General features: G+C 39.3%; 12 non-coding genes and 1 pseudogene across 12 annotated transcripts; 7 read left to right on the top strand and 6 right to left on the bottom strand.

The window, feature by feature from the left end:
• Positions 1 to 4290: 4290 nt before the first annotated feature.
• Positions 4291 to 4383, bottom strand: LOC117965299 (small nucleolar RNA U3; annotated as a pseudogene).
• Positions 4384 to 6551: 2168 nt separating this feature from the next.
• trnas-uga (transfer RNA serine (anticodon UGA)) lies at positions 6552 to 6633 on the top strand. The gene has a single exon. It is a non-coding gene; the product is annotated as a tRNA-Ser (tRNA).
• A 170-nt stretch (positions 6634 to 6803) lies between these two features.
• On the bottom strand, positions 6804 to 6877 carry trnai-aau (transfer RNA isoleucine (anticodon AAU)). The gene has a single exon. It is a non-coding gene; the product is annotated as a tRNA-Ile (tRNA).
• A 298-nt stretch (positions 6878 to 7175) lies between these two features.
• On the bottom strand, positions 7176 to 7257 carry trnal-cag (transfer RNA leucine (anticodon CAG)). Its single transcript has one exon. It is a non-coding gene; the product is annotated as a tRNA-Leu (tRNA).
• A 1374-nt stretch (positions 7258 to 8631) lies between these two features.
• Positions 8632 to 8742, top strand: trnal-caa (transfer RNA leucine (anticodon CAA)). The gene is made up of 2 exons: positions 8632 to 8669; positions 8697 to 8742. It is a non-coding gene; the product is annotated as a tRNA-Leu (tRNA).
• A 716-nt stretch (positions 8743 to 9458) lies between these two features.
• Positions 9459 to 9664, bottom strand: LOC117965294 (small nucleolar RNA U3). Its single transcript, XR_004661419.2, has one exon. It is a non-coding gene; the product is annotated as a small nucleolar RNA U3 (small nucleolar RNA).
• Positions 9665 to 12226: 2562 nt separating this feature from the next.
• On the top strand, positions 12227 to 12337 carry trnal-caa (transfer RNA leucine (anticodon CAA)). The gene is made up of 2 exons: positions 12227 to 12264; positions 12292 to 12337. It is a non-coding gene; the product is annotated as a tRNA-Leu (tRNA).
• A 716-nt stretch (positions 12338 to 13053) lies between these two features.
• Positions 13054 to 13259, bottom strand: LOC117965290 (small nucleolar RNA U3). Its single transcript, XR_004661416.1, has one exon. It is a non-coding gene; the product is annotated as a small nucleolar RNA U3 (small nucleolar RNA).
• Positions 13260 to 15401: 2142 nt separating this feature from the next.
• On the top strand, positions 15402 to 15474 carry trnak-cuu (transfer RNA lysine (anticodon CUU)). Its single transcript has one exon. It is a non-coding gene; the product is annotated as a tRNA-Lys (tRNA).
• A 347-nt stretch (positions 15475 to 15821) lies between these two features.
• Positions 15822 to 15932, top strand: trnal-caa (transfer RNA leucine (anticodon CAA)). Its single transcript has 2 exons — positions 15822 to 15859; positions 15887 to 15932. It is a non-coding gene; the product is annotated as a tRNA-Leu (tRNA).
• A 707-nt stretch (positions 15933 to 16639) lies between these two features.
• Positions 16640 to 16845, bottom strand: LOC131703581 (small nucleolar RNA U3). The gene has a single exon (XR_009310021.1). It is a non-coding gene; the product is annotated as a small nucleolar RNA U3 (small nucleolar RNA).
• A 2124-nt stretch (positions 16846 to 18969) lies between these two features.
• On the top strand, positions 18970 to 19042 carry trnak-cuu (transfer RNA lysine (anticodon CUU)). Its single transcript has one exon. It is a non-coding gene; the product is annotated as a tRNA-Lys (tRNA).
• A 347-nt stretch (positions 19043 to 19389) lies between these two features.
• On the top strand, positions 19390 to 19500 carry trnal-caa (transfer RNA leucine (anticodon CAA)). The gene is made up of 2 exons: positions 19390 to 19427; positions 19455 to 19500. It is a non-coding gene; the product is annotated as a tRNA-Leu (tRNA).
• The last annotated feature ends 562 nt before the right edge of the window (positions 19501 to 20062 follow it).

Raw genomic sequence — 20062 nt, 5'->3', positions numbered from 1 at the left:
CCCATCTTTCTTACAAAATGTCCAAAAAAATACCTGGCAAAGAAACTGCATTTCTTATTCATCTGAAGAATTGTGTTAATTAGAAAACAGACAAAATTTGCATACAAATAAAAAATGACATTAGGAAAACCTTTCCCTCCATTTTTCTTTTCCAACATTACAGTTTCCCTTTTCACCTTTTCCATTCTCCCCCCCCAAAAGAAAATAAACAGCTCCCTATTAATCGATTTGCAAGATGCTCTGTCCGGAGGAAAAACCTTTGCTACATATAAGAGCATTGACATAAACACCACTTTAATTATTAAAATTTTACCTTCCATTGACAACTTTCTGGGATTCCAGAAAGTGATTTTCTTTCTCACTTTACTCATCACCTCCACCCAATTCCTTACCCCACTCACATTTTTATCAAAAATCATGCCTAAAACTTTAATGTAATCATTCTTCAATTTTAACATTTTCTTAATTTCATCTCTCTCCTCCCACTCCCCCATACAAAAAGCCTCACTTTTCTCCATATTAATTTTCGAACCAGAAGCTTTCCCATATAAAACCATAATTTTCAAAGCTTCCTGAATAGAGTAGAAGTCTTTACACATCAATGTCACATCATCCATGTATGCTAAGGCTTTAACCTCCTGATGATCAGAGCCAGGAATTACCACCCCCTCAATCTGTGTATTCTTTCTAATTCGCAAAAGTGCAGGTTCTAAACAATAAATATATAACAGGGGTGACAAAGGACACCCCTGTCTCACCCCTGACTTCACCTCAAAACCAGCAGACATAAATCCATTAACCATCACTTTACTACTGATGCCTCTGTACAGCATCTTCACCCATCTAACAAATCTTTGATCCAAACCCATGTACTCCAAAACTTTAAACATAAAACAATGATCAACCCGATCATAGGCCTTTTCTTGGTCAAGATTAATTAAACATAAAGGTGAATCTCTCTCCTTTGCATAGATACATGCATCTCTAATCAATACTAAATTCTCAGCAATAGCTCTTCCTGGAACACCACATACTTGGTCAGGAACAATTAATTTTGCCGTTATATTTTGAAACCTAAACATTATTATCTTGGACAAGATCTTATAGTCACAATTGAGGAGACTAATAGGCCTCCAGTTTTTCAGCTCCTCTTTTTCCCCTTTATTTTTAAATAGGAGAGTTATCAGCCCTTCCCTCATAGAATCGCTCATTAGTCCACTGCTCAAACATTCATTGAAAACTTCTAATAAATCTTCTTTAATCACTTCCCAAAAGGTGCAATAAAATTCTATGGGCAACCCATCTGATCCAGGAGTCTTACCTGTTTTAAAAGAAAAGCATGCTTCTTTAATCTCATCCAAATTTATATCCCTCAACAAATCATTATTCTCTTCTAATGTTACCTTGGTTTCCAGACTTTTAAGAAACAAATCTTGTATTACAGGATCTGTTTCTCTCTTTTCATAAAGAGATTTATAAAACTCCTCTGCAATTTTTAACATTTCATCTTTCCCTTTCAGAACTCCCCCATTCTCAGTTCTCAAGCCTTGTAGGCAACTCTTCTTCCTAAACATTACTTTAAAGAAAAAACTACTACAAGTCTCGTTTTCTTCCATGTACTTGACTCTAGCCCTAAACATAACCTTTTTTTCCATTTCTAAAAACATCTTGTACAGTTTCTCCTTAATATCTCTTATTTCCTCCTGGAAATCAAACCCCTGACTCTGCAACCCAAACAAGTTTTGTAATCTTTTTTGTAATTTAACATATTTATTTTTCCTTTCCTCTGCCCTCCTCCTTCCTAGTGATATAAAATAGCCTTTTGTCCTACTCTTGATCATTTCCCACCATTCACACACCGAATCAAAACACACTTTCAACTCTTTCCACTCTGTATACCTTTTTTTAAAAGCCTGAACCAAATCCTGATTCTGTAATAATGCACAATTAAATTTCCAAGAACCTCTTCCATATTCAAAATTGTTAACCAGTTCAACAGATACCACCAAACTCTTGTGGTCTGAAAAAAACAGTTTCCAATTCAAAATTTTTCACATTTAAAAACTGTGAAACGAAACAAAAATCTATTCTAGAAAAGGAGGACTGTGCATTATTGAACCATGTAAAACCAGGGTCTAATGGGCAAAAGCATTTTGCTGCATCCTTCAAGTGAGCATCTTTCACTATTATTTTTAACAATTTTCCTGATTCATCTAAATTCTGCTTCCTTTTATCAGCAGGTAACAATCCACAATTAAAATCTCCCGCCACTATTAGAGTTTTGTTGCTCACTAAAAGCAATCTTAAGTGTTCAAAAATATGTTCCCTCTCTGCACACGTTTGAGCCCCATAAATATTCACTAAACGAATTTCTGTTTCATGATACTTTATATCAACTGCTAACAGACGCCCTGGAATTATATCAGAAACAGATTTAACTTCAATATGAGGGTTTTTAAACAGAATCCCCAACCCTGCAGCCTTTTCTACATTTGATCCCGCCCACACAGATATCCCAACATTCCATTCCTTCTTTAAATTTGCATAATCATTTGAAAAGGAAATACTGCACTCTTGTAAAAATATAATATCGGCACTAATAGATTTAAGGTAACCAAAAACACTCTTTCTCTTATCAGTCCCTTTAATACCTCTAACATTTACAGAACATAAATTCAATAGCATCATTGTATAAACAAGAATGACAGAAAAAAAACAAACTTAATCATTTGTTTGTCCCTTTTTTTCCCCCTTTTTCTCTCCCACGTTATGCCACTGATAGTCTCCTCTTGTGTTCTCAATATTATCCTTGTCGTTGATTGTATTGTTATCAACTCCTTTATCTTTGTCTTTGTTTGTGGCAGCCATCTTGTCTTTGTCTTTGTCTTTGTCTTTGTCTTTGTCTTTGTTTGTGGCAGCCATCTTGTCTTTGTCTTTGTCTTTGTTTGTGGCAGCCATCTTGTCTTTGTCTTTGTTTGTGGCAGCCATCTTGTCTTTGTCTTTGCCTATGGTAGCCACCTTTTCATTGTTATCTGACTCACCCTCTGCTACAACTGCTGGTTTCAAAAATACAGACACAGCAGAGAATGTCTGCACATCTCCCTCCTCCAGAAATGTAGAGCCCTGGAAATCAGTTCTTTCAATTTCCAGCCCCCGAGTTGGAGTGTCTGGACTACTAATCACAGCCAGGCACTTTTCTTGCTTCCCAATATGTGCAAGTAAATGCTCTCTTTCCTGATCGTGCACAACATCAGGGGCAATATTAACCCCCCAGACTTTCTTTTTTGTTTTAGCCACAGCCTATTCTTCAGGCTTCCGTTTACCAGTCAGCTGTATTATCTCCATTTCATTATCACTGTTATCCTCCTCTGCAGAGACATCAGGCTCATTTTCCGAAAACTCTGAGCTATACAGGTCCTCTTTAAGACTCCTGTCTTCATCCTGCTGTTCCTCTGTTCTCTCTTTGCTGGCTTCCTCCTCCCTTTCAACATCCTGCTGTTGTGTTACTCTCTGTCCTTTAACTATATTGGTATACAACTCTGGGCAAGTTTTGAAAACATGGCCCTCTTCCCCACACAGATTGCAGTGTTTCTCCTCATGGCAGAGAGCAGTTACATGCGGCCCTCCACAGTTCTTGCATTTAGTTACAGAACAACTCACAGCCAGGTGTCCCAGTTGTCCACAGTTACGACACAGCTTCGGCATCCCATTGTATACAACAAACCCACGAGCTGCCCCCAAAGTCACATTACTGGGAAGGTGACGCACCCCACCAATCCCCTCTGGATCCTTATACAGTTGAATGAGCCACTGACGTGCTCCATTCCACACGTCATCTCTGTCCACAACTTTGCGGCTAGATGAAGTAACTTTGCAGTATCTCTTAAGCCATGTTTCCACGTCATATTCATGAACAGACTCATTATAAAACTGTATAGTCACAACTTTAATCTCCCGGTCAGACAGAGGTTCAACCAAAAAATGTTTCAGAGGAAGTTCATTCTTTCTCATTCTATATCTTTGTAAAAACTTTTCAATTTTTTCAGAATTTACAAAACTTACATCAAAGCTTGCCTCAGTTCCAGGTCTCTTGATTAAACAGTTCAGGTCTTTTGGTGAAGTCTCCAACATTTTCTGGATAATCTTTCTACTGAAGTCGATTCTAGTTAGGTAATTCTCTTCAATTTTGCCGCACAATGTAAAACGAATTACATTGTGCCTCCGCACACCTGGTTGCATCGGCATCCCCACAGCTCCTGAAGAAAGCCCCTCCAAATCCCGGCAGAAGACTTCCTCCGAAGCAGGAATGCCTTATACTCTCTAGATAGTTTAGCAATTCTGTTGAAAACAAACTGCAGAAATGATCCCTGAAAGTATTGTTTTATGGGCAAGTGGCTGACCGTCTCCCTCCAACTCTGAGTGGCACTGGTAGCTGTGCTGCTGACAAATAAACAGGAGCTTTCATATAATGCAATTGCTGTAGCCCAGTGAGGTGTTACAACAACATTTCAAACTCATTCCAAACTGCAGGTGGTTAAAAGCTTAATTGGGTTCAAGTTTCTCGTATGATTTAAAAAGTAGGAGCCAGTTGCCTCATTTGCATTGTCTGCCTTCCTCCTTTGCACTGTGAAGTCTATCAAATTTGTGCTTAAAATCTGAATACGATTCCCATTTGAATCGTATATATTTGGTTTCCATTTTAGCTCTATGCATACACACTATTCTGTTGAGCTCCCAGGGTGTTATCTAATAAAACACCATAATCGGTTAGCACGTTCGGCTGTTAATCGAAATTTTGGTGTTTCAAGCCCACGCAGAGATGATGTTTTTTGCATTTCTTTATTGCATTAGAAAATGGCACTATAATACGTTTTTATTTCCTCTAATTACACTGAAGAAAAAATGTGCTTTTTTTAATTCAAAAAATTAATTAAGAACAAATAACCCTAGTCGTGCTGTTTGCAAAAACCCGGTATCGAAGCAGGGACCGTTACAGTCTAACGCTCTCCCAACTGAGCTATTTCAGCTTGATGCGATTTTGCTATCGAGACAGCATTCTTTTCGTCAATCGCCTTTTTGTTAAGCCAGTAAACCTGCATGTAATGAGAAACGTTCAACAGTTCGGAAACACCACAATAGAATCCAATGCCTTTGCATATGTGTTTCCAAACTGTTAGTTTTTCTCCCAAATGCGGTTTCTCAAAAAATGGTTTTGACTACTTTTTATTATTATTATTACTTTTTCCAGAGTAAGACCAAAAGGCAAACATCCAGGAAATAGTTAAACACTGCTACAGCGCTTGACCTGTCTCAACAAACGTTTAGCTCTAAAACGTGTACATTAAAAGTCTATTAACATCTTTAAAACAATCATGTGTGTTCCAATAGCGGTTAATCCACATGGTGATCAATAAAGTGAATGCTGGCTTTGTTCACATATTAGCAAGACGTTTTCATGATTCACGCATATTCTGAACAAGCACACTAGAATATGGTAATGAAAGGACAGGAAAATAACTGCTTTATTGGCTCTGGTCTTGTATCGTCACCTTGATTACTGTCCGTAAGAAAGTGGCATTAATCAAAAACCTAATTTATGTAAGGTTCCCAATGCGCAAATACGTAGCATATTTAAACTTCTTCACAATCTTAAATCTTCCCACATGAATGTCAAATACGTACTGACAAGTACGTCCCTTTCCCAATGTAACACTCTGTTGTGTTTGAACACCAACGATGGCTTGGATATGATGTATTAAATCACGATACTATTGTTCCCACTTTCTTTAGTACTACCAAATGTGCTTTTCGTGTCAGCCCTTGCGGCCTAATGGATAAGGCACTGTCTTTCTATGCCAGGGATTGTTGTTTCGAGTCCCTCTGGGGTGTGATTTTGTTGTAGGAGGCTGTGTGGTCCAGTGGTTAAAGATAAAGGGCTTGTAACCAGGAGGTCCCCCGGTACAAATCCCACCTCAGCCACTGACTCATTGTGTGCCCCTGAGCAAGACATTTAACTTTCTTGTGCTCTGTTTTCGGGTGAGATGTAACTGTAAGTGACTCTGCAGCTGATGCATAGTTCACACACCCTAGTCTCTGTAAGTCGCCACGGATAAAGGCGTCTGCTAAATAAATAATAATAAAATGAACATAATTATGGTAAGTTTTATTGGCATGTGATATTTTGTAGATCTTGTTATCTGCTTAGTCCGCTCACGCTAGCCAGAACGTGCTCGAGTGCTCTGGCAGCAGCCATGAAGCAAGTCAGTTTTTCAGTTGAAATAAATATCTACTTTGTTTTTTGTGGATGGGGGTGTTTTGAAAAGATCAGTTAAATAGCTACGTATTTTGAAATAAAGATGTATTCATTATTATGAACGTTAACAGAAAGTATATTGTATTTACTTTTCCCACGTGTGCTTGCCTTGTACAAATCTGACAGAGTTTCAACAAAGGCATTTGACTTTGGTTCATTAGCCTATACTGCCATCTACAGCATTACTGCGGGAGCCGTTACTTCTTTTGGATATTTTCACAACTAACCGTGCGAGCATGTAGTCGTGGCCGAGTGGTTAAGGCGATGGACTTGAAATCCATTGGGGTTTCCCCGCGCAGGTTCGAATCCTGCCGACTAAGTAAGCTTTGTTTTTAATTGATTGTATGTGTTCATTGTTAATACATGTTTAAAGCTCAGGAAGTCTGAAATATTACTGGTTGTACTTCATATCGCTTCGGTTCATTTTGTTAAAGAATGTTCATTTTGGCACAATTACAAATGCTGTGGTTTCTTTAAAGAAGAAAAGCCGTGGCCCGTACGGGGATCGAACCCGCGACCTTGGCGTTATTAGCACCACGCTCTAACCAACTGAGCTAATCGGCCACACACTCAAAACTTGCTACTAGAACCTGAGGAAAATAAGTCCTGCGGACATTATGATTGTTCTACCAAGATGTTCTCATGTTAAACTGAACAATAACACATTCAAAGTATCGGAAAGGCATAATTAGAGGCCTCATCATAATGAGGCAGTTTAACAGTGTGAAGGATCTGGTGAGGTGCAGGCTTGCGGTGACTTTCTCTCATTTAACGACCTTGTGATTTGAATACTAACAAGAAAAACAAATCAAATTACCAAGCATTCAGTGGACGTTTTAAGAAATAAATGAACAAAACGCTTTGTCAGAAGTGGGATTCGAACCCACGCCTCCAGAGAGACTGCAACCTGAACGCAGCGCCTTAGACCGCTCGGCCATCCTGACTGACACCGACGACTTTGCCCAACACTGCAGTACACTGCTGAACCTCCGATATCTGACGCTGCAGTAAATCACCTGGTGTGTGTGTGAACTTATTCTTTTTCTGTTTATATTAAGGTGGGCGACCTGTTTCGTCGCATTCTATATGGGATTGTAGCAGCCACACCCAGTGACACCCAGTGAGAGTCCTAATACCGACACTACTAAAAATTAATTAAAAGGTTTGGAATAGGAATGACAACAGAATGACATAGGCAGAATAACAATTCACAAAGCTTTATTACAATGATCCATGATTCACACAAATCAGTTCAAATAACTAACAATAAAATGTATTAAAGTTGTACTAAAAACAAGGAGGGGAAATTGAATAAAGCCAGCCGATAGCCACATTTTAAAAGCATGGGGTATTAGACCAACATATAGCAGCGATTACACTTCTCTTTAAGAGTGCTAGGTGATTGGAAACAGCTCTTCCCAGCAAGGGTTCAACAACAAAAGCCAGATTGTTAATACACACAAGTTTTAACAGTATTAGGGAACGTTAGCTGCAACATTACAGGTTTAACTATATTAGAGCAATTCAACAACAATACAAGTTTAGTTAAGATAATTAGCAGCAACGTTCAGCTTTAGCAGCGGTGTAGCATAAGTAAACAGAACCAAAAGGTGTGGGGACATTTACCTGCTGCTGGAACACTTTTAATCTAACAAAACCAAATTGATGAGACCGGGATTTAACCACACGTCTCAGAGCTTTATTCAACAGACTAGCTCTCGAATTATCCAACACTTTACTTTTGGAATATACTCACACGGCTGTAACACCGCAGACACAGACACAGCGCGTCTCCAGAACACTCATCTACAGCAGCAGCACACCGAATCTCAGGTCCCACGCACCTGTCGGTACTTCCTCTCTCACCCCGCCTCAAAGAAAGAAACTTTCTCCCGAAAGCCCGGCTAGCTCAGTCGGTAGAGCATGAGACTCTTAATCTCAGGGTCGTGCGTTCGAGCCCCACGTTGGGCGTCCTTTTTAAATACAAATTGTAGATGTTTCTTCGAGGCAACGGAGCAATGTCTGATTCTGTTCACATTGTATAAAGTATTGCAACACAATTACTTATTGGTCATTGTCATATAGCAATTGCTATTGTAAAATGCGTGCATCCTTTAAAGCTATACCGATATTGAAATAAAGAATCTTACTTTCGTGGGTTGGCTTCAATCTGTTTCTTTTTTTACACTTGTCATTACATCATTCATGGAGCAAGTTAGTATGTGCGTAATAAACCCAATCGGGCCTTGATACAATAGACAACCCTAGTCTGTGCTGAAATGAAATAATGCGGTTTTCTACTAAAGCAAATGCAGCTTGTCGGAATGGCCGAGTGGTCTAAGGCGCCAGACTCAAGGACGCTGTCTTTCCAAAGAATTGTGTGTTCCGGTCTCCGAATGGAGGCGTGGGTTCAAATCCCACTTCTGACAGTCCTCTTTTACTTATTTTTTAAATGAATCAATTTGTTCATTTTACTAAAAAAGATTGTTTCAAGGAAATCAACAGCTGATACCAAACTCTTGTCAGCACACAATACCATTTTCATTTCCATTTTAAATCAGACTAAAATAGCGTTCCTAACACAGATTGCATTTTTGTTGTAAACTGGCTACTTGTCAAAGTCACTGAAAAATATTTTGTGTAGAAACATGTGTTATTTAACTAAAGATTGTTTTAATATTTCAAATAACATATTACTTTGAAAAACATCTCCGACTGCCACTGGATCGTGGTCTCAGGCTGGGATGCGGACCATTGAGAACAGTATAAACGATCTATTAGTGGAAGTAGCTTACATGATAAATGCCCTCGTTTAACATGCTAGGATGATCGACTTCGGTATTCTCCAACTGCTGTTTACATTTTCTAACACGTTATGAGGACGAATACAAAGGTTGACAGCTTCCTTGTAAGTGGGGGTAAGCACAAGTTATTTTCAGATGTAATGTCTATTTTAAACTCAATCTAGTCCTGCGTAGTGCAAAAGACATTGCTATATTTTTATATTAGTCAAGCCCTATTTAAAGTGTTCTTAAATTGTTTTGACATTAGCAATGATCAATTTAAATGTGGTTATTGATTTAAACAACTGAACAATTGTGGGCTTGATGGTTTCTTTTTTCTACGTTTCTACCGGAATGAGATACACACTCAAAATGTGTCCCCTTCCTTCAGCAACCCCCGACTGAAGATTGAAGTGGTCATTCTTTGCAGCGAGTAGGTTCCCGATAACAACACTCATTGTCAGCTCGGCGCTCAGAAGAAAACACTGCCACTCCTCCTGGTGGATACCGAGACCAATCCCTTCAAAACGTGTTTCATTCTAGAAATGATCCTTGCAAATATAGTCTTAACTTTTATTAGCAGACCGTCGCCCCCAACTGGCAAGCTCTACTTCATATGAAACAATGACTGGGCAACAACGAGGTGTTACATTAACAATACAAACTAACCCGAGACAGCCAAGCCGTTAAAGCATACCTTAAGTTTGTCGTGTGATACAAAAGCAAGTATTGGCATTTTTTCATCGTCTGCCTCGTCAAACAAGCTCGAGCCACAGCACACAGCGCTGCTGCATCGGGACACAGATTGTGGATTTCTAAGCGACTGAATAAACGAGCTGAGACTACTTTTAAAAGAAATTGAAAACATACCTCTAGTCGAAATACTTGCTATTTAGTTAATTAAATTATTTTTTTAAATTTGCAATCACAGACTACATTGCCAAAATAAAAATAAAAAACAACTGACAATCTGATTTGCTCGTATCAAGCTGCGATGAAGCCTATGAGAATCCCTGGCACCATTAAAGGGGAATTAGCTCAAATGGTAGAGCGCTCGCTTAGCATGCGCGAAGTAGCGGGATCGATGCCCGCATTCTCCAAATAATTTTAAAGTATCTGCGTATTTTGTCCCGGCGCATTATGGAGATAAATACAAAGTGTGACAATTCTTTGTAACAGAGACGCCCACCATGCATGTGTATTTTAATGCACAGTCTGCTAATTTGTAATAATCCCCGGACTGAAAAACTGCAGCGCGTGATATTTTGTAGGTCTTCTTATCTCCTATGTCCGCTAACGCTAGGCACAACGTGCCCGAGTGCTGTAGCAGCAGCCATGAAGCAAGTTAGTTTTTCAGTAGAAATAAGGCTTTTGTGTATGGGTGTTTTGAAAAGATCAGTTAAATAGCTACGTATTTTGAAATAAGGATGTATTCATTATTATGAACGTTGGCAGAAAGGATATGGTATTATTATTTCCCACGTGTGCTTGACTTGTACAAATCTGATAGAGTTTCAACAAAGGCATTTGACTTGGGTTCATTATTTAGCCTATACTGCCATCTGCAGCATTACTGCGGGTGTCGTTTGCTTCTTTTGACAATAATACGGCTGTTTTCACGGAAAACCGTGAGAGCATGTAGCCGTGGCTGAGTGGTTAATGAACAAACAGAGCTGTCAGAAATGGAATTCGAAGCCACGCTTCCAGGGTAACTGTGATCTGAACGCAGCGCCATAGCTCGCTCAACCATCCTGAATTAGACACGTCTTTTTACAACATTGCAGTACACTGCTGAACCTCCGATGTCTGACGCTGCAGTAAATCAACTCGTGTGTGTGTGTGTACTTATTCTTTTTCTGTTTATATGAAGGAGGGCGACCTGTTTTGTCGCATTCTATATGGGATTGTAGCAGCCACACCCAGTGACACCCAGTGAGAGTCCTAATACCGACACTACTAAAAATTAATTAAAAGGTTTGGAACAGGAATGACAACAGAATGACAAAGGCAGAATAACAATTCACAAAGCTTTATTACAATGATCCATGATTCACATAAATCAGTTCAAATAACTAACAATACAATGTATTAAAGTTGTACTAAAAACAAGGAGGGGAAATTGAATAAAGCCAGCCAATAGCCACATTTTAAAAGCATGGGGTATTAGACCAACATATAGCAGCGATTACACTTCTCTTTAAGAGTGCTAGGTGATTGGAAACAGCTCTTCGCAGCAAGGGTACAACAACAAAAGCCAGATTGTTAATACACACAAGTTTTAACAGTATTAGGGAACGTTAGCTGCAACATTACAGGTTTAACTATATTAGAGCAATTCAACAACAATACAAGTTTAGTTAAGATAATTAGCAGCAACGTTCAGGTTTAGCAGCGGTGTAGCATAAGTAAACAGAACCAAAAGGTGTGGGGACATTTACCTGCTGCTGGAACACTTTTAATCTAACAAAACAAAATTGATGAGACCGGGATTTAACCACACGTCTCAGAGCTTTATTCAACAGACTAGCTCTCGAATTATCCAACACTTTACTTTTGGAATATACTCACACGGCTGTAACACCGCAGACACAGACACAGCGCGTCTCCAGAACACTCATCTACAGCAGCAGCACACCGAATCTCAGGTCCCACGCACCTGTCGGTACTTCCTCTCTCACCCCGCCTCAAAGAAAGAAACTTTCTCCCGAAAGCCCGGCTAGCTCAGTCGGTAGAGCATGAGACTCTTAATCTCAGGGTCGTGCGTTCGAGCCCCACGTTGGGCGTCCTTTTTAAATACAAATTGTAGATGTTTCTTCGAGGCAACGGAGCAATGTCTGATTCTGTTCACATTGTATAAAGTATTGCAACACAATTACTTATTGGTCATTGTCATATAGCAATTGCTATTGTAAAATGCGTGCATCCTTTAAAGCTATACCGATATTGAAATAAAGAATCTTACTTTCGTGGGTTGGCTTCAATCTGTTTCTTTTTTTACACTTGTCATTACATCATTCATGGAGCAAGTTAGTATGTGCGTAATAAACCCAATCGGGCCTTGATACAATAGACAACCCTAGTCTGTGCTGAAATGAAATAATGCGGTTTTCTACTAAAGCAAATGCAGCTTGTCGGAATGGCCGAGTGGTCTAAGGCGCCAGACTCAAGGACGCTGTCTTTCCAAAGAATTGTGTGTTCCGGTCTCCGAATGGAGGCGTGGGTTCAAATCCCACTTCTGACAGTCCTCTTTTACTTATTTTTTAAATGAATCAATTTGTTCATTTTACTAAAAAAGATTGTTTCAAGGAAATCAACAGCTGATACCAAACTCTTGTCAGCACTCAATACCATTTTCATTTCCATTTTAAATCAGACTAAAATAGCGTTCCTAACACAGATTGCATTTTTGTTGTAAACTGGCTACTTGTCAAAGTCACTGAAAAATATTTTGTGTAGAAACATGTGTTATTTAACTAAAGATTGTTTTAATATTTCAAATAACATATTACTTTGAAAAACATCTCCGACTGCCACTGGATCGTGGTCTCAGGCTGGGATGCGGACCATTGAGAACAGTATAAACGATCTATTAGTGGAAGTAGCTTACATGATAAATGCCCTCGTTTAACATGCTAGGATGATCGACTTCGGTATTCTCCAACTGCTGTTTACATTTTCTAACACGTTATGAGGACGAATACAAAGGTTGACAGCTTCCTTGTAAGTGGGGGTAAGCACAAGTTATTTTCAGATGTAATGTCTATTTTAAACTCAATCTAGTCCTGCGTAGTGCAAAAGACATTGCTATATTTTTATATTAGTCAAGCCCTATTTAAAGTGTTCTTAAATTGTTTTGACATTAGCAATGATCAATTTAAATGTGGTTATTGATTTAAACAACTGAACAATTGTGGGTTTGATGGTTTCTTTTTTCTACGTTTCTACCGGAATGAGATACACACTCAAAATGTGTCCCCTTCCTTCAGCAACCCCCGACTGAAGATTGAAGTGGTCATTCCTTGCAGCGAGTAGGTTCCCGATAACAACACTCATTGTCAGCTCGGTGCTCAGAAGAAAACACTGCCACTCCTCCTGGTGGATACCGAGACCAATCCCTTCAAAACGTGTTTCATTCTAGAAATGATCCTTGCAAATATAGTCTTAACTTTTATTAGCAGACCGTCGCCCCCAACTGGCAAGCTCTACTTCATATGAAACAATGACTGGGCAACAACGAGGTGTTACATTAACAATACAAACTAACCCGAGACAGCCAAGCCGTTAAAGCATACCTTAAGTTTGTCGCGTGATACAAAAGCAAGTATTGGCATTTTTGCATTATCTGCCTCGTCATACAAGCTCGAGCCACAGCACACAGCGCTGCTGCATCGGGACACAGATTGTGGATTTCTAAGCGACTGAATAAACGAGCTGAGACTACTTTTTAAAGAAATTGAAAACATACCTCTAGTCGAAATACTTGCTATTTAGTTAATTAAATTATTTTTTTAAATTATCAATCACAGACTACATTGCCAAAATAAAAATAAAAAACAACTGACAATCTGATTTGCTCGTATCAAGCTGCGATGAAGCCTATGAGAATCCCTGGCACCATTAAAGGGGAATTAGCTCAAATGGTAGAGCGCTCGCTTAGCATGCGAGAAGTAGCGGGATCGATGCCCGCATTCTCCAAATAATTTTAAAGTATCTGCGTATTTTGTCCCGGCGCATTATGGAGATAAATACAAAGTGTGACAATTCTTTGTAACAGAGATGCCCACCATGCATGTGTATTTTAATGCACAGTCTGCTAATTTGTAATAATCCCCGGACTGAAAAACTGCAGCGCGTGATATTTTGTAGGTCTTCTTATCTCCTATGTCCGCTAACGCTAGGCACAACGTGCCCGAGTGCTGTAGCAGCAGCCATGAAGCAAGTTAGTTTTTCAGTAGAAATAAGGCTTTTGTGTATGGGTGTTTTGAAAAGATCAGTTAAATAGCTACGTATTTTGAAATAAGGATGTATTCATTATTATGAACGTTGGCCGAAAGGATATGGTATTATTATTTCCCACGTGTGCTTGACACGTACAAATCTGATAGAGTTTCAACAAAGGCATTTGACTTGGGTTCATTATTTAGCCTATACTGCCATCTGCAGCATTACTGCGGGTGTCGTTTGCTTCTTTTGACAATAATACGGCTGTTTTCACGGAAAACCGTGAGAGCATGTAGCCGTGGCTGAGTGGTTAATGAACAAACAGAGCTGTCAGAAATGGAATTCGAACCCACGCTTCCAGGGTAACTGTGATCTGAACGCAGCGCCATAGCTCGCTCAACCATCCTGAATTAGACACGTCTTTTTACAACATTGCAGTACACTGCTGAACCTCCGATGTCTGACGCTGCAGTAAATCAACTCGTGTGTGTGTGTGTACTTATTCTTTTTCTGTTTATATGAAGGAGGGCGACCTGTTTTGTCGCATTCTATATGGGATTGTAGCAGCCACACCCAGTGACACCCAGTGAGAGTCCTAATACCGACACTACTAAAAATTAATTAAAAGGTTTGGAACAGGAATGACAACAGAATGACAAAGGCAGAATAACAATTCACAAAGCTTTATTACAATGATCCATGATTCACATAAATCAGTTCAAATAACTAACAATACAATGTATTAAAGTTGTACTAAAAACAAGGAGGGGAAATTGAATAAAGCCAGCCAATAGCCACATTTTAAAAGCATGGGGTATTAGACCAACATATAGCAGCGATTACACTTCTCTTTAAGAGTGCTAGGTGATTGGAAACAGCTCTTCGCAGCAAGGGTACAACAACAAAAGCCAGATTGTTAATACACACAAGTTTTAACAGTATTATGGAACGTTAGCTGCAACATTACAGGTTTAACTATATTAGAGCAATTCAACAACAATACAAGTTTAGTTAAGATAATTAGCAGCAACGTTCAGGTTTAGCAGCGGTGTAGCATAAGTAAACAGAACCAAAAGGTGTGGGGACATTTACCTGCTGCTGGAACACTTTTAATCTAACAAAACAAAATTGATGAGACCGGGATTTAACCACACGTCCCAGAGCTTTATTCAACAGACTAGCTCTCGAATTATCCAACACTTTACTTTTGGAATATACTCACACGGCTGTAACACCGCAGACACAGACACAGCGCGTCTCCAGAACACTCATCTACAGCAGCAGCACACCGAATCTCAGGTCCCACGCACCTGTCGGTACTTCCTCTCTCACCCCGCCTCAAAGAAAGAAACTTTCTCCCGACAGCCCGGCTAGCTCAGTCGGTAGAGCATGAGACTCTTAATCTCAGGGTCGTGGGTTTGAGCCCCACGTTGGGCGTCCTTTTTAAATACAAATTGTAGATGTTTCTTCGAGGCAACGGAGCAATGTCTGATTCTGTTCACATTGTATAAAGTATTGCAACACAATTACTTATTGGTCATTGTCATATAGCAATTGCTATTGTAAAATGCGTGCATCCTTTAAAGCTATACTGATATTGAAATAAAGAATCTTACTTTCGTGGGTTGGCTTCAATCTGATTCTTTTTTTACACTTGTCATTACATCATTCATGGAGCAAGTTTGTATGTGCGTAATAAACCCAATCGGGCCTTGATACAATAGACAACCCTAGTCTGTGCTGAAATGAAATAATGCGGTTTTCTACTACCGCAAACGCAGCTTGTCAGAATGGCCGAGTGGTCTAAGGCGCCAGACTCAAGGACGCTTTCTTTCCAAAGAATTGTGTGTTCTGGTTTCCGAATGGAGGCGTGGGTTCAAATCCCACTTCTGACAGTTCACTTTTACTTATTTTTTAAATGAATAAATATGTTCATTTTACTATAAAAGATTGTTTCAAGGAAATCAACAGCTGATACCAAACTCTTGTCAGCACTCAATACCATTTTCATTTCCATTTTAAATCGGACTAAAATAGCGTTCCTAACACAGATTGCATTTTTGCTGTAAACTGGCTACTTGTTGAAGTCACTGAAAAAATATTTTGTGTAGAAACATGTGTTAATTAACTAAAGATTGTTTTAATATTTCAAATAACACATTACTTTGAAAAACATCTCCGATCGTGGTCTCAGGCTGGGATGCGGACCATTGAGAACAGTACAAACGATCTATTAATGGAAGTAGCTTACATGAGAAATGCCCTCGTTTAACATGCTAGGATGATCGACTTCGGTATTCTCCAACTGCTGTTTACATTTTCTAACACGTTATGAGGACGAATACAAAGGTTGACAGCTTCCTTGTAAGTGGGGGTAAGCACAAGTTATTTTCAGATGTCATGTCTATTTTAAACTCAATCTAGTCCTGCGTAGTGCAAAAGACATTGCTATATTTTTTATATTAGTCAAGCCCTATTTAAAGTGTTCTTAAATTGTTTTAACATTAGCAATGATCAATTTAAATTTGGTAATTGATTTAAACAACTGAACAATTGTGGGCTTGATGGTTTCTTTGTTCTACGTTTCTACCGGAATGAGATACGCACTCAAAATGTTCCCCCTTCCTTCAACAATCCCCGACTGAAGATTGAAGTGGTCATTACTTGCAGCGAGTAGGTTCCCGATAACAACACTCATTGTCAGTTCGGTGCTGAGAAGAAAACACTGCCACTCCTCCTGGTGGATACCGAGACCAATCCCTTCAAAACATGTTTCATTCTAGAAATGATCCTTGCAAATATAGTCATAAGCAGACCTTCGCCCCCAACTGGCAAGCTCTACTTCATATGAAACAATGACTGGGCAACAATGAGGTGTTACATTAACAATACAAACTAACTCGAGACAGCCAAGCCGTTAAAGCATACCTTAAGTTTGTCGCGTGATACAAAAGCAAGTATTGGCATTTTTGCATTGTCTGCCTCGTCAAACAAGCTCGAGCCACAGCACACAACGCTGCTGCATCGGGACACAGATTGTGGATTTATAAGCGACTGAATAAACGAGCTGAGACTACTTTTTAAAGAAATTGAAAACATACCTCTAGTCGAAATATTTGCTATTTAGTTAATTCAATTATTTTTTAAATTTGCAAATCACAGACTACATTGCCAAAATAATAATAATAATAAAAAAATAAAAAAAAACTGATCTGATTTGCTCGTATCAAGCTGCGATGAAGCCTATGAGAATCGGTGGTACCATTAAAGGGGAATTAGCTCAAATGGTAGAGCGCTCGCTTAGCATGCGCGAAGTAGCGGGATCGATGCCCGCATTCTCCAAATAATTTTAAAGTATCTGCGTATTTTGTCCCGGCGCATTATGGAGATAAATACAAAGTGTGACAATTCTTTGTAACAGTGACGCCCACCCTACATGTGTATTTTAATGCACAGTCTGCTAATTTGTAATAATCCTCGGACTGAAAAACTGCAGCGCGTGATATTTTGTAGGTCTTCTTATCTCCTATGTCCGCTAACGCTAGCCACAACGTGCCCGAGTGCTGTAGCAGCAGCCATGAAGCAAGTTAGTTTTTCAGTAGAAATAAAGTTTTTGTGTATGGGTGTTTTGAAAAGCTCAGTTAAATAGCTACGTATTTTGAAATAAGGATGTATTCATTATTATGAACGTTGGCAGAAAGGATATTGTATTAATATTTCCCACGTGTGCTTGACTTGTACAAATCTGATAGAGTTTCAACAAAGGCATTTGACTTGGGTTCATTATGTAGCCTATACTGCCATCTACAGCATTACTGCGGGTGTCGTTTGCTTCTTTTGACAATAATACGGCTGTTTTCACGGAAAACCGTGAGAGCATGTAGTCGTGGCCGAGTGGTTAATGAACAAACAGAGCTGTCAGAAATGGAATTCGAACCCACGCTTCCAGGGTAACTGTGATCTGAACGCAGCGCCTTAGATCGCTCAACCATCCTGAATTACACACGTCTTTTTACAACATTGCAGTACACTGCTGAACCTCCGATGTCTGACGCTGCAGTAAATCAACTCGTGTGTGCGTGTACTTATTCTTTTTCTGTTTATATGAAGGAGGGCGACCTGTTTTGTCGCATTCTATATGGGATTGTAGCAGTCACACCCAGTGATGCCCAGTGAGAGTCCTAATACCGACACTACTAAAAACAAATTAAAAGGTTTGGAATAGGAATGACAACAGAATGACAAAGGCGAATAACAATTCACAAAGCTATATTACAATGATCCAAGATTCACATAAATCAGTTCAAATAACTATACAATAAAATGTATTAAAGTTGTACTAAAAACAAGGAGGGGAAATTGAATAAAGCCAGCCAATAGCCACATTTTAAAAGCATGGGGTATTAGACCAACATATAGCAGCGATTACACTTCTCATTAAGAGTGCTAGGTGATTGGAAACAGCTCTTCGCAGCAAGGGTTCAACAACAAAAGCCAGATTGTTAATACACACAAGTTTTAACATCATTAGGGAAAGTTAGCTGCAACATTGCAGGCTTAACTATATTAGAGCAATTCAACAGCAATACAAGTTTAGTTAAGATAATTAGCAGCAACGTTCAGGTTTAGCAGCGGTGTAGCATAAGTAAACAGAACCAAAAGGTGTGGGGACATTTACCTGCTGCTGGAACACTTTTAATCTAACAAAACAAAATTGATGAGACCGGGATTTAACCACACGTCTCAGAGCTTTATTCAACAGACTAGCTCTCGAATTATACAACACTTTACTTTTGGAATATACTCACACGGCTGTAACACCGCAGACACAGAAACAGCGCGTCTCCAGAACACTCATCTACAGCAGCAGCACACCGAATCTCGGTACTTCCTCTCTCGCCCCGCCTGAAACAAAGAAACTTTCTCCTGTCAGCCCGGCTAGCTCAGTCGGTAGAGCATGAGACTCTTAATCTCAGGGTCGTGGGTTCGAGCCCCACGTTGGGCGTCCTTTTTAAATACAAATTGTAGATGTTTCTTCGAGGCAACGGAGCAATGTCTGATTCTGTTCACATTGTATAAAGTATTGCAACACAATTACTTATTGGTCATTGTCATATAGCAATTGCTATTGTAAAATGCGTGCATCCTTTAAAGCTATACCGATATTGAAATAAAGAATCTTTCTTTCGTGGGTTGGCTTCAATCTGTTTCTTTTTTTACACTTGTCATTACATCATTCATGGAGCAAGTTTGTATGTGCGTAATAAACCCAATCGGGCCTTGATACAGTAGACAACCCTAGTCTGTGCTGAAATGAAATAATGCGGTTTTCTACTATCGCAAACACAGCTTGTCAGAATGGCCGAGTGGTCTAAGGCGCCAGACTCAAGGACTCTGTCTTTCCAAAGAATTGTGTGTTCTGGTCTCCGAATGGAGGCGTGGGTTCAAATCCCACTTCTGACAGTTCACTTTTACTTATTTTTTAAATGAATAAATATGTTCATTTTACTATAAAAGATTGTTTCAAGGAAATCAACAGCTGATACCAAACTCTTGTCAGCACTCAATACCATTTTAATTTCCATTTTAAATCGGACTAAAATAGCGTTCCTAACACAGATTGCATTTTTGCTGTAAACTGGCTACTTGTTGAAGTCACTGAAAAATATTTTGAGTAGAAACATGTGTATTTTAACTAAAGATTGTTTTAATATTTCAAATAACACATTACTTTGAAAAACATCTCCGACTGCCACTGGATCGTGGTCTCAGGCTGGGATGCGGACCATTGAGAACAGTACAAACGATCTATTAGTGGAAGTAGCTTACATGAGAAATGCCCTCGTTTAACATGCTAGGATGATCGACTTCGGTATTCTCCAACTGCTGTTTACATTTTCTAACACGTTATGAGGACGAATACAAAGGTTGACAGCTTCCTTGTAAGTGGGGGTAAGCACAAGTTATTTTCAGATGTAATCTATTTTAAACTCAATCTAGTCCTGCGTAGTGCAAAAGACATTGC

Source organism: Acipenser ruthenus, chromosome 32 (assembly GCF_902713425.1).
Source record: "Acipenser ruthenus chromosome 32, fAciRut3.2 maternal haplotype, whole genome shotgun sequence".
Taxonomy (NCBI): domain Eukaryota; kingdom Metazoa; phylum Chordata; class Actinopteri; order Acipenseriformes; family Acipenseridae; genus Acipenser; species Acipenser ruthenus.
Note: the sequence above shows the minus strand (reverse complement) of the source record. Positions and strands in the feature narration are given on the sequence as shown.